This window comes from Eptatretus burgeri, chromosome 1 (genome assembly GCF_056783735.1).
Source record: "Eptatretus burgeri isolate ZD-2024b chromosome 1, Ebu_testis_v1, whole genome shotgun sequence".
NCBI classification, from domain to species: domain Eukaryota; kingdom Metazoa; phylum Chordata; class Myxini; order Myxiniformes; family Myxinidae; genus Eptatretus; species Eptatretus burgeri.
In genome coordinates, this window is record NC_140961.1 from 128,875,083 (window position 1) to 128,888,518 (window position 13,436).

The 13,436-nt window shown below is 45.7% G+C and overlaps 1 protein-coding gene across 4 annotated transcripts in view; it reads left to right on the forward strand.

Moving 5' to 3' along the window:
• CFAP58 (cilia and flagella associated protein 58) overlaps window positions 1-13,436 on the forward strand; it is a 178,135-nt gene that overhangs the window by 32,226 nt on the left and 132,473 nt on the right. The window contains exon 1 of one of the 4 annotated variants that reach the window (XM_085897526.1): window positions 6,521-6,676. The exons of the other annotated variants lie outside the window; for them this stretch is intronic. The gene's annotated coding sequence lies outside the window, so the exon portion shown is untranslated. Of the gene's footprint in view, window positions 1-6,520; window positions 6,677-13,436 lie in introns of those variants that run through there. 4 annotated transcript variants of the gene reach the window in all.

Sequence of the window (13,436 nt, forward strand, 5' to 3'; positions counted from 1 at the left end):
GGAGGTGCGGGCTCCACCGAGTGCCATTCTCGTTTCATGGTCATTGATGGGATCTGCCACTTGGGGAGGTGTTCCCAAAGTTTAGGAGGGTCATTCATGCTCATGCTGGACACAAGGAGTGCGAATGGAGCTGTAGAACAAAGAGGATGCAGCAGCCCTGGTCCCAGTGTTCCAAATGACCTTCATGCGTGATCACCTTCATCATTCCACACCGATGTGGCCCAAGTTGCATCAGCCACCACCGTTGTGGGACTACAGCCCAACTTTGTGCCCATAAAATCCTCACCTGTTATGTTCCCCTTTGTGGAACCAACATCAGCATTCTCTTCAATCTCATTCTTCCCCACAGGTCTCCAAGGCAACTGTTCACCACCACCTCATGTGTCCTCCCCTTCCCCTCATTCCCCCCACATCCTTCATTTGTCTGTCTCCGTCTATTTTGTCCTTCAACCCTATTGGTGTTTCCCTCATCTTTCCACTGTTCCTTTTGTTCTGTTGTGTACTGATCCATTTTGTGTTCTACCTCTTCTATGAGCCTTGGCTTTGTGTACGAAAAAATAAACCAAGTTAATAACAAATGTTTTTTTTTAAGTTTTGATATGACTCATATGCCAACAAAAAGAATAGTACCTCTATGTTGAGGAATACAGATTGAGGAGACCTCCACAGCAAAATTGTGCAAAAAATGCCCATGTCTTTTTTTGTAACATCAGTGATGACCAATGACATGCATGTTTCAAAAATGTGAATGAACAGGTGAAATTTTTCTTTACACTATTGAGTAGATTTTACCATGTAGTTATTCTATGATGGGTTTGATTCAGAATGATTAAGTATTTATTAAGTTGTGAGAGGACAAAGTAGCATCATGGCCCATAAATGTAATATGACTGATGGTGGAATACATTATTGAGGTCTCCATCATTTCAAGTTTATGCTGATAGATGACGTTTTGGTGGCACCCCACGAAGATCAAGAATCCTCCAGAGGGCATCCCTATGCACTGAATAAAACTCTTTGTGGAGATCAACATCGGCTGTGAGCAGCCCCTGTCGAAACTCTGATTGTGTTCAGTGAGTACCCGAAAAGCGAGGATACAGTCAATTATTCACCTCTTTGATGTAAAGCCCAACTGCTCTGGGCGCTGGTGCTTAAGCAGATGGTGGCGAACCCAGTCAATAATTATCTGAGCAAAGACCTTGTCCGGCACTGAGAGCAGCGTCACTCCTCGTTAGTCATTGCAGTCCTGGCGATCACACTTCCCTTTCCAAAGAGGGACAACAAGGCCCCTACTCCATTCAGTTGGGATGATACCTATGCTCCAAAGAGAGCATAGAACTGCATGCAATGACACAAGTACAGCATTTCCACCAGGCTTGAGAAGTGCAGCATGGATGCCACAGATCTCAGGAGCCCTATTTCAAACCTACCCTTTTCAACTGGTTTACTTCACTGCAGCCTCTGGGTTTCCACAAACAAAGGCGGTTCACAGTTGATTGTAGGGGCAGCAAGAGGGATAGTTACACTACTGACTTCAAACTCAACAGCTGGTGGGTCAGCCTGGTACAGCCACCCAGCAGGCTTTCCCTTCAGACTCCTCTGTCAAGATCCCACCACCCTCCGCTCTAACTTCAGTACACCAGGAGATGGGCTTGGAGGAACACAATGCACAAATTCCTCTGTAAGCAGGATAAGAATCACTTGACCACAGGTGATGCTCTACCCCTTCACAGATTCTCCGCACATAGGCCTCCTTGTCTGCCCTCTGCACATGCACAGTTTTATGCCTCAACACCCTGAACAGCTCAGCGCTGCAATGAAGCCTGGCCCTGCCACTCTGGTCATTGGTATTCAGTGTCGCTTCGGAGACAAACTTCTTCTTCACCTGACGGTGGATTCTAAGGCATCCACCGGCAAAATCAAGGATGGTCATCTTGAAGGCACTCCACAACTCTTCAGGATTCCCCAAAACACCCACCCCATCCCCCCCCCCCCAAATCCCTCCTCAGCCTTTTTGCAAACTCCTGAGCTACCCTCTCATTTTTTTGCTTGTTCACATCCAGCCTAGGTTGGGATGGTACCATTCTCCTGGATTTAAGCTGCAACTTCCGAGTTGCTACAACAAGCCTGTGGTCAGTATTGAGGAACTGAGCACTCCGGTAGACTCTGCAGTGCTGAATCATCCTCCAGCAACCATCAACGAGCACATGGTCAATCTCCTTTGCCACACCACCAGCGTTGGAATACCAAGTCCAGTGATGAGCCTGTGGGTGCTGTGAAAGCATGAACTAGCCGTCCTCAGTCCACGACTTCTTGTAAAGTCAAGAAACTTAGTGCTATTTTGGTTCACAGTTCCAGACCTATGGGGACCGACACATGTCTCATAACCATCTCCATCAGTGCCAGTCGATGCATTGAATTCCCCCAAGACTAGAAGAGTATTGTTACATTTGTGCGGGTAGATGGAGCAATCCCAGAGTGAAGATAGGATTGTAGAGTACAGCATGGTCCATGGATGGGTCGGAGACATCTCGATGTAATTTAAGTAGGGAAAACTGTGAGCTTAAGATTGCTACGTGTGGGTTCTAAGGCTTGTTTTTCCCAGTATGTGATTGCCCCCTGTGTCCTTTTCCTACGTTTTTTACATTTATAAGGCCGGCCATAAAGCACCACGTTTCACAACAACAACAATAACCGGCAGACTAAACCCCTCCTCCCAGAAAACGTAACCGGCAGGCCATGCCCCTGAGGCTGATGATTGGTCGGGGTGACGTTACGGGGAGAAGGCTCGAGAGACTGAGGACGGTTGAAAGAGAACAGTCGGCCCTCTTGTTATTTCTGGGCACAACGAGAGAGCTGTCTGGTTCTCATTGTAGCGCTAGTGCGAATTTGTTAACGTGCTGAAATAAGGCGCTTTCCGTTGTTTGGTTTGGCTGGGCCGAGAAGAAAGCCAAGACTGGGCTGGCAGTCGCTTCTACTCATCTCTAATTCCTACTCGTCTCCGTGGTCCCATGTCTCATCTCTACTCGTCTCCTACTCAGCCTCGGCAGTGGCCTTGTTGTATGATCAAGGAGAAAGGTGGTGCCATTTGATGTGTGCGGAACTGAAACTTAGAGGGAGCAGTGTGGCAATCTCGATCGTGAGAAGAAACTGTATGGCAATTTGTGGACTCCTGGCGTTGAAGACCATTCACACGCACACGAATTACCACATGAACATGGCTTTAGAGAGCGACTTTGAGCCATTTTGGTGTGTTTTCCCATGCGGTGGCTATGCAGTTCGATGACATCAGGCTCCGAAAGGTCATCTCTGGACGCAAAGCTGAGTGCTGGCATAAAGGGGGGATTTTCTTTTATTTTTATCTTTCACCTCGTCTGTTTTTGTGACTGAGTGGAGACATCTCCAGTTAGGATTTAGTTTACCTCACTTTTCATTACCTCACCCTTTGGTTTATTTTCATTATCACCATTGATTTATGTTTATTAAATCATTATTGTTGAATTTCCTTGTGTTTATTTGTTAATTGTGGGTTTGAGAATAAACCCGTGTGCTTCTGTTCTGGTAAAGCGCCTTCCCTGCCTCCATCATGCTCGTACCATAACTGCCAAGAATTTTGGCTGTTCACCTCAGAGTTAAAACCATCCGGCTATCCTTTCCAGGCTGTTGTTAATTGGCCTGGACATGACAGTATCTTGCCTGGGGCACCGATCTACCATGGACTCCAGCACGGCATAGAATGCCTCCTCCACAGTGAGATCATACACCTCAGTTGGTGCATACACAGAGACCAGGGAAATGACACCAAAAGAGTGACGAATCCTCAGTGTCATAATGCGCTCGTTGACTGGCGTTACCACTATTATCATAGGTGTCAGTTTATTGGACACGGCTGCAGCAACTCCTTGGGCATGATAACCATCAGAGCGACCAGACCAGTAGTAGGTGTAACCACCCATCATGAACTCACCACTATCTGGTCTACGAACCTCAGAGAGTGCTGCAATACTGATGTTCAAATACTGGAACTCAGATGATAGCAGAGACAGGTGATAATTATCTCTTAGGGATAGGACATTCCAGCTACCCACCAGAAGGGACCACCTCAGGTTAAACCGAGGAGACTGCTGTCTTGTGGACGACACCACAGCACCACACCGACACACACCACTGCAATCTGACCCAGGAAGTTTACCCCCATGCCTTTCCATTGATCATCAAAGAATGGGGGTCCTGGAGACTTTGCCCCAATCCCGTCATCTGGTGAGCTGCCCTCCATAGGGCAGCTGCACAGGAGGTTCTCCCACAGAGTGGGTTTTCTGTTTTCTTTGCGCTTCTTACGTGTTTTGTGGAATGAAGTGTTTTGTGGTGGCTGGAGTGTAAATCCTGCTACCAACCTCCTATAAAAAGGTAATCAAATTGCTGGAGGATGTCCACAGACACAGTTGAACACCAGATATGAATGGCTGTTGCACAAGGAGCTCCTCCGCCCTTTGACAGGTTTTGTTTTTAATCCTGCTGGGTGTCCATATCCATACCTCCTCCTCACCAGCACTGGCGTAGCGAGGGGGGGGGGAGCGAAAGGGGCGGTCACCCCGAGTGGTGCTTTTGGGGGGGGGGAGGGCGGCAAATGGTTGCGACCAACGATATCCCGGAGAGAGGGGTGGGCATAAAGGAGCACGTGGAATGCCGGGAAACTAAGCGGACGAGGCGTTCGTGCTCATTTTAGTTCGCCATTCATGCCTCATTCATGTTTGTGGCTCATTTCTACAGGTTGAGAAAAGGACACAAACAAAAAGCAGAATTTATTCGCACGATATTTGAAGGTTGAAAATTAATTTTCTTTGAAATCATGTCGGATAAAACACTATTATCTACTTGCCGAAACCCCGTCACAGATGGTTTCCGTTCATTTAACCACCCTCACCAGCTCACCCACACTCGAGGGACATAGACTGGACAGGGCGTGCTTGCCCCCACCTACTCATCCCCCGCCCCTACCCCATCCCCCCCGCCTCCCACCCCCCGCCTTCAATTTGCCTAACCCCGCCCAAAATTTTAATTACCCCGGCCCCGCCCCCACCTCTTCACTCCCTGCCCCCCTGTCTCTTGATTCCCCGCCCCACTTGCCCCCGTCCCCCTGTCACTCACACCCCCTCACACTCAACCCCACCTAATTCACCCCAGCCCCCACCCACTCATCCCCCGCCCCATTTCCCCCCGTCTCCCGCTTTCGATTTGCTTACCCCTGCCCAAAAATTTGCTTACCTTGCCCCCCGCCTCTTCATCCCCCGCCCCCGCCTCTTCACTCCTCGCTCCCATCTCAACGAAAAGTGTTTATTCTGCTTCAGAGTTGAAGTTTGACTATTACCACTATGTGCGATGAACTCTTACAGGTACGAAGTTTCTTTCAGTCCAGGTCACAGTACCGAGAAAAACGTGACGCGACCGCGAGGAGGAGCACAAAATTGGTCCTTCAGTATTAATATATAGAAGATACAATGTTTCTTGTTACATTTTTTGTGTCAAATTCACATTCTGAGGTAGTCAGCATGTGCAGAAGAGGGTTTTACATTGCAGACGCTATTTTCGAGGAGTGGAATTACACCTCTCAGCGGTAACCGTCTGTCGACGACAGACGTAATGACGTCAGCGAATGACCGATGATGTCATGACGTCCTGACTCCTCTTCGCGGTGACGTCACACGTCGCCATGTAAACGATTATAAAACGAAAAGTGTTTATTCTGCTTCAGAGTTGAATTTTGACTATTACCACTATGTGCGATGAACTCTTACAGGTACGAAGTTTCTTTCAGTCCAGGTCACAGTACCGAGAAAAACGTGACGTGACTGCGAGAAGGAGCACAAAATTGGTCCTTCAGTATTAATATATAGATTCATTTTGAAAGCAAAAATGGCAGAATTCCCCTTTTGAAGGCCGATGGGTGGTGGGCTCATGCGACATGGCACTTCAAAGCCACATTATTTCAGGGTCTTGCTGTTGATCGCCATCTCAGCAAAATCTTCAGAAGTCGTACTTGTAAAAAGTATCCTTCTCCCCCAGTATCGGGATTCTCTCGTGATCGATAAGTTATCATGCTGAGCTTGCTTCTGCAGGTGTTTTTCTTCTCTGTTTTTTCTTCTGCTACCGTGAGGACAAGGAAATAACATTGTATTTATGCTTTTGAAATACTCCTGGCATCTTATTGAATAAGTTGGGCCAATTTTTATACAATTTATCAAAGATTCATTGTTTTTTACATAATTTCCACAATTTTTTGCTAAAAATCCATAATTTTCACTATCCAATATTGTTTTCAAGTAATGCTAATGGCAGATCTGGAAACGTTAGGGTCTTAACAATTTCTTGTTTGCTTTCTAATTTACTACCACAACATTACTATTGAATTATTCTTGTCTTTACGTTTTTTTAGATGATCCCTTTCTACAATGAATAAGCTTGTTAGTGGGGCAAGCTTGTTATGTCTAAGCAGGGCCGCCTTACAAGCGCCTTCATCAGTCTCGAGAACCAGAAAGGCGAAGCTGCCTTCCGAAAGTTCCTACAGGCTTCAGACAGAGTGGATGGGAAGAAGTCTGATCATGGACCAGAGACTGAGGAGACCTCACCTGAAATTCAAAAACAAACAAGTGATGCATCAGCGCAGGAGTCCACCAAGGTAAATGAACCGCATGAGCTACGTCGAGCTATAGATCTACGTCAACCAGATTCTAGTTGGATTGATATATTTTTGTGATGTGGCAACATGGCCACACTATATTTCTCAACATATATGAGTGGTTGTGGTGATGAAAGACCCTCTGGGTATTCAGAACAGGGTTTGGCCTTTTCTCAAAAATGAGAAATGCAGTATGTCTGGGGAGTGGTTTTTCAAAAGGCTAGAGAATGGAGAAAAACTACGCCACTAGTTGCTCTTTTCACCTTCATCGGACTCCGTCTATTGTTTTTGCTGTTGCCTTTTATACACTGGTCGGAGCTCCTTTGCCAAGAAGGAGGGATTTAACAAGTGGAGGAAGTTAAACCATCGGATATCTGAGCATGAACAAAGTCCAGACCATGATGAGACATCCATGAAGTGGAAATAAATGTGTATTCACTTGGAAAGAGGAGCAATAATAGATCATGACATCCAATGTCAGATTGAAAGCGATGCAACAAAGTGGTGCGCTATTCTCAAATGTATTATTAATGGTATCATGTATTTATTATGCCAAAATCTCACTTTTCGAGGGCAGAGAGAGAGTCTCTCACCCGAAACGACTAATAAGTTGGGAATTTCCTGGCACTGATGCAACTGTTAGGAAAATGATCCAGTAATGAGAGAGCATTTGTTTAACAGTGAAGCTGTTCCCCACCCTACCATTACGTACCGCTCGTCCACCATTCAAAACTAATTCATACAACTTCTGGGTAGCCAGGTCAAGTCGAACATCATCAAGGAAGTTAAAACCGCAAAATACTATGCCCTCATCTTGGATCATACTCCAGATCAATCACACATAGATCAGGTGTCTCAGATCCGAAGACATGTCCAGATCTCACATGGAGAAGTGAAAGTAAAGAAGTCATTTATTGATGTAATGCAGCTGGAAAGCAAGATAGCTGAAGATTTAACAGAACAAATCGTTAGCAAGCTGCGAGATGATGGTCTTAACCTCATGAACCTCCGTGGTCAAGGGTACAACAATGGCGCTACGATGGCCAGGGTTCACCATGGAGTTCAATGGCGAATCACCGATATCAATCCAAAGGATGTCTTCATTCAGTGCACTATTCATTCCTTTAATTTGGCTGCACTTCACTCTGCTGCAACTACAATGAACGCCATGACTTTTTCGGGACAATCGAGAAACTTCACCGGTTTTTCTCTGTCTCAACTCACCGGGGGAAATCTTCAAGCAGTTTGACCCAGGGAAGACAGTGAAGCGAATTTGCGAGACTCGATGGAGCTCCCAGCATGATGCAATCGATGCTGTATGGTCCAACCTACATGAAATATCTGAAGCCCTGGAGCAGCTTCATGGCAGTAACGCTGAGATGCAGGGCACATGGTTGGATGCAGCCACACCACATGGCCAAAAGTATGTGGGCACCCCTTTCTAATTAGTGGATTCAGCTATTTCAGCCACACCCATTGCTGACAGGTGTATAAAATCAAGCACACAGCCATGCAATCTCCATAGACAAACATTGGCAGTAGAATAGGCCATACTGAGGAGCTCAGTGACTTTCAACGTGGCACCGTCATAGGATGCCACCTTTCCAACAAGTTAGTTCATCAAATTTCTGCCCTGCTTGCATCGATGATGCATGCAGTATGTAGTACCAACTCCATATTAATACCCATGATTTTGGAATGAGATGTTGGACGAGCAGGTGTCCACATACTTTTGGCCATGTAGTGTATTTTGTTGAATAGCATGATGACCTACATTTTCATCATATACCTATTCTTTTGGAAGCCCGTTCTAACTGAGATGAATGACACGCAAAAAATTCCCCAAACAGCTGGGCTTGAGCTACATGCTTCTGCTGTCAAATTAGGAGCTCTTGTTTTATTTCTCCAAAATGAACGGGACAACGTCATAGAGGAGGCAAAAATCAAGGCTGCTGATTTTTGTGAGCAAATGGGAATCTCTACCGAGCGATGGATGAGGAGGAAAAGTTTGTCAGGGGAAGACACCTTGGACGCAGATCTTTCATTGCAAGATGATATTGTTGCGGCCATGGGTAGCGAGACACTAGCTTGTCACTCAGGGTGATTAATCCCAGGTTGTCCTCGGAAGCGCCGGTTAGGGTTAATAATAACGTTACAATTAACGTTGTGGTATGGTGGGTTGTTTTAAAACCACGAACGCCACCCAGTTAACCACGAGTTCCAGTGTCCCCTGTCTAATTATGCTGTTTAACTGGAGGTCACGTGGTTACCTGAGCGGGTAGCGTGTCCTTGGCAAAGCACCAATGTTATCTCAATTAGATTTTAATTAGGGCGGCCCAGTGTTTTAACCGCTGGTGCGTGCCAACTGTTTTTGGTGAAATCTGTGGTAATTACCTCACAGTCTATCGAGGCTCGGACAATGTGAGACCAATGGAAGGAAAAGACAAACACGGACAGGTTGGAAGTCGACAAATTATTTATTAATAATAAAATAAATAAATAAAAGAACTTTCTTTTTCTGAGGTAAATAAATGAATAAGTTGCAAAGTAACTGAAATGAATAATTACTCAGGCAGAAATCAATCATAATGCCAGGAAAGAGACAGAGAGCAGATGCTTATCAGGGGTTGCCTTACAGCTAAACACAGACAAGGGAACCCAGTAAATCATTCAGGGTGGGGAGGGCAGGGGGGGAGAAGAGTCGTCTCGCTCACCAGAGAGTAGTTGTCCCTGAAGTGAAAACGTTCTGAAATGTGTGCGTGTGTGTCACGTCCGTCGTCAGCACCCAGCCTTGCCGTGCACCCTCTTGCGAACAGCCTTGAACACCAGTCGACGTCTGGGAGGGCACCGAGATCGTTTGTCGTGGGTTTAGACCCTGGTGCTGCAACAGGCAACTCATCACACTTCACAAAACTGGTGACGTCCAGTGACCCACACGGTCCGTCGGTGACTGACCCGCGCCTCACACGTTGGTAACCGACCCTTGCCTCACTCGGCGGCGCTGCTCACACCCACACGCACACCACACACTCGCTTATCTCAAGCACTGGGAAGGACGAATTGTCTCGTTGTTGGTGCTGGTCAGACACCCACACGCTCACCACACGCTCGCTTACTCACTCTCCCTTCTCTTACTTCTCATACCTCAGAACGGACCTCCAATTCGTTTTTAAATCTGCAGCTCGTCTCAGCGAGCGCAGAGTCCCCTATGGCTCACCCTGCCCCACTCGCACACGGTTACCATGACGACCCGTGCGTTCTCAAAAAAGGCAGGCATCAGCGCTCGCGAAAGAACGTTGCTGAGGAAAAATATGGGCGTGCGTCAGAGCTCGCGAAAGAAATGTGTATAAACATGTCTTCATAAAGAAAAAAAACTTCCCATAAGAGAGGGGATCTATCCTTTACCCTTCTCAACGCATCACATTTAAAATCCCATTAGACACAGAGATGGGGCTAATCTGAACATGCATTTAAGGAAATAACTATCTGAGGACCTGGATGTGTGTATGCATTCATCAGACCGGATTCTGAAATCCATAACAATATTAAACAGGAGCATTATGAAATACTGGATCGGCTACACGGGGAAACGACCCGACGCACACATGAGATAAGTGACATGAACAATAAGTTTTGGTTGCTCACGTCACTCAGTTATCTGATGGACTCAGTCAATGACAGACATTGCCATGAAAATCCATCATCTCACAGAGACATATGACGATATAATCGCCAGCGAGATACAGCAGGAGATTCATCATCTTTGCTGAGGCATCAAAATGTATGAGGAAGCCACTGGGATGGAAATGGTGGACTGGAAGACATGAAATCCTGCAATATGTCGTGAAGTGGGGATTCGAGGAATCTTTCGCAAACCTTCTCATCACACTGAGCACCTTTCTCACCATGTGTGAGTGTTGCAGCATGTGAAAGGAGCTTCTCTAAACTGAAACTGATAAAGACCTACCTCAGATCCACAATAAGCCACTCTAGGTTCAGTAATCTCGCCATTCTCTCCATTGAGCGTGAACTAGCCGAGTCAATTGACTTTGAAGCTGATAGACGAGTTTGAGTCACTGAAGGCTAGGAAGAGGTGAACCACACAGTCACACCAACTGCACATTTAGTAAGCTAATGACCATTTATAAAGGCAGAAAACAAAACTTTAACAGTTTCCTTGAAAATGTACTTACGGTACCTCATTTGATTTGTAATAAAGTTATTTCATTGGGCTTTGTGTTTAATTCAGCATGTGAGTTACAAGGTGGCGGAAATTTGACATCTCACCTCGAGCATCATTTTTCCTCAATACGCCACTGCTCACCAGGAAACCTTTTGGAGGTGACAGTTTAGTCGCCGACAATCCGAACATGAAACACACTTGTACCTGGAACAAGTAGCAAGTCACAGATCTTATCTGGCCCGACCTGACAAACTGGTCGGTGAGTCTCTTAAAGTTCACGGAAATATGTACTGTATATTTGTGTGAGTTTGTAATTTAGCCCACTTTTGAGTGAATTTTCAAAGATTGTAACTATGCAAAATACGATACAAAGCTATGTGCAAAGTCCTTCCTCGGCCCTCTTGAGCTCCTGACCACTTACAAAGCTTTTGTCCGTAGCCTGATGGAGTACTGCTCTCCCCTCTGGGCTGGTGCTCCTGCCTCCCACCTTTCCCGGCTTCACGCTGTCGAAACCAGGGCATTTAAGATCATCGGCATCTCCCGCAATGAAGCTGAGTCTTTGGGCCTCTCACTCAATCACCGCAGGTTGGTCGGTGGTCTTTCTGTCTTCTACCGACTCCTCTCCAGCCTTGCCCCCCCTGCTCTCTCTGCGATTTGTCCCCACCACATTTCCACAGGTCGCTCAAGGTCCGCCAACAACCCCCTTCTGGTAAAACTACCAAAATCACGAATCACTGCTCATCTTCACTCTTTCATTCTTCTTTTTTCCCACCTTTGGAATAAACTTCCTCACTCTATTCTTTCCCATTCTTCCCTTCAGGCTTTCAAAACAGCTGTTCACCACCACCTCTTATCTTCCCCCATCCAAATCCTCGATCTTTTCTACCCCCGATAATCCACCCAAGCCCACTTCCTTCAATTCCCCTGCTTTCCTTCCTGAAAGTCCCTGTAATGTCCATCTTCTCTTCGCCATGTTCCCCGTCCCATGCCCATCCCTCTCCCTTCCACAGTTCACCTAATGTGTCTGTTCCCCACTGTTTTGTCCCTTCCACTCCCGCCCCTCTTGTCTCATGCCTCCTTGCTGTGAGTTGTGTGTTTGCTCTCATACGAGCCTCGACCAAGGTATACAAAAAAAATAAAAAAATTAATCGAATGTCATTGAACACTGAATTGTTATACGTCTTTATCATTATGTGCCGAACCCTGATAGAAACACAAGTGTTAACACTCATATCAGAGGCTGACTAACGTCACCAAGTTCTGTATGTGTTGTATACAGTTTGTATTGCCTTGTAGCAAAATGTGTTTCTAATATAATAATAAGGACAATCATGTGTAATATTATTTTACATGGGCTGCGTCAGATGATGATCGCTATCGTGACTGGTGGTACATGTACATACCAGGGGTCCAGTTATGGCGGGTATGCTTGATTGCCATGGTTCAGACGTAGTTCCTCCATGTTAAGATAAATAACAATTCTTCGTTGATGTATGTGTGTAGTACAGTGGCCATATCACATCAAGCATGTATTGTATGGCATATATGGAAATAGGGATTTCTGAGATATGTGATCTAGCTTGTTGATTGTTTTAATGGTACCGGTAAATGTACTGATAAATAGTATCCGAGACATCATTGGTGCATGTAATGACTTTATGTAACATGTGTTGTTGCATTGTAACCGTCTCATTGAAACACGTGCTGTTCTATGCATATCAATTAATGGATGTTTATGTTTTCTTTTATAGGATAGTTTACAGCCTGGTTTCACATCCGTGTGACACCACTGTCCTCTGTGGATTACTAAACTTTTTGACACTGTGTTGGCTGGCTAAACTTGTTGTTAAGCACTAGATTGTGCTGGTTAAGTTGAAACTGCATTGCTTTGTGATCGTAACTGGAATAGCATAAACTGTAATGAAGAAGCAGCTGTCAATGTAATAAAATGCAGTCAATCTAATTAATCCTTTTCTGTTGCTCTTCAAGTAGAAAGCCACACGTAACTCGGTTACAACTTCAAACCATTTGCAAGACGTGCAGTTTCGAAGCTTACATACCAGTGCACATTCGCATTGCAGTATGTAGTCCCAGGTCCCCATTTGCATGGCAGTATGTATTACTTGAGAAATCCCAGGTCACCGGTCCCACAGGGTCTCCATCCATTCAGTCTATTGCAATATTGTAACCATCATCTCCCATCTCTTGACACTGCCAGATTCAATCGGGGATCGGATATCAGGGCAGCTTCCTAAACTTAGCCTCTAGATTATTGCTTGATCGTTTGCATAGATAGAGTGCTTGGGCAGACAGTCATCACAGAGAGGAAGCCGATTGGTATCAGGTTTACCTTTCTTACCACAGAATAACCTATATCTAAGTTCATTTACATCATTGGTGCCTGCTTTAGAACCGTAATCGAACAGTTAAACTCCTGAACGTTCTCAAACATCTCATTGGAGACTCCCTCTGTGTTGCAAGCAGCTGAAACATTTATTAGAATGGTTTACTCCACTTGACGATTTGAAGTGCCCAAATCTTGCCATGTCCAGCAAATACACTGACAATATTGCAGCC